The sequence below is a fragment of the Fulmarus glacialis genome, unplaced genomic scaffold, assembly GCF_000690835.1.
Source record: "Fulmarus glacialis isolate BGI_N327 unplaced genomic scaffold, ASM69083v1 scaffold35, whole genome shotgun sequence".
Lineage (NCBI taxonomy): Eukaryota > Metazoa > Chordata > Aves > Procellariiformes > Procellariidae > Fulmarus > Fulmarus glacialis.
The window spans coordinates 115,433-115,658 of record NW_009214765.1 but is presented as its reverse complement, the minus strand read 5'-3'; the positions used below and the strand labels follow the sequence as shown (position 1 = coordinate 115,658).

Below are 226 nucleotides of genomic sequence, written 5' to 3'. Positions count from 1 at the left end.
ATCTAACAGAGCGCTTTCCCTGGGTATCTGATCCAAGATACCAACAGCAGAGCCAAAAAAAGCACCTGTTAAAGACTTGTTCCTTCAGCTGCATGAAAGAGAGGCATAATGAAATATCTCCCAACGGAGGGGGTACATTCACATGTAGACAGCTGAGAGACCAGAGGACCTAATCCTCCTTTAACTCTATTACACAGCTCTGAAAACTGTACGTATACTTTAAAGC

The 226-nt window shown here is 43.4% G+C and overlaps 1 protein-coding gene across 1 annotated transcript in view; it reads right to left on the bottom strand.

Annotated features, from left to right (window-relative positions):
• DGKI (diacylglycerol kinase, iota) overlaps positions 1-226 on the bottom strand; it is a 121,967-nt gene that overhangs the window by 100,338 nt on the left and 21,403 nt on the right. The gene's annotated exons all lie outside the window — the stretch shown is intronic.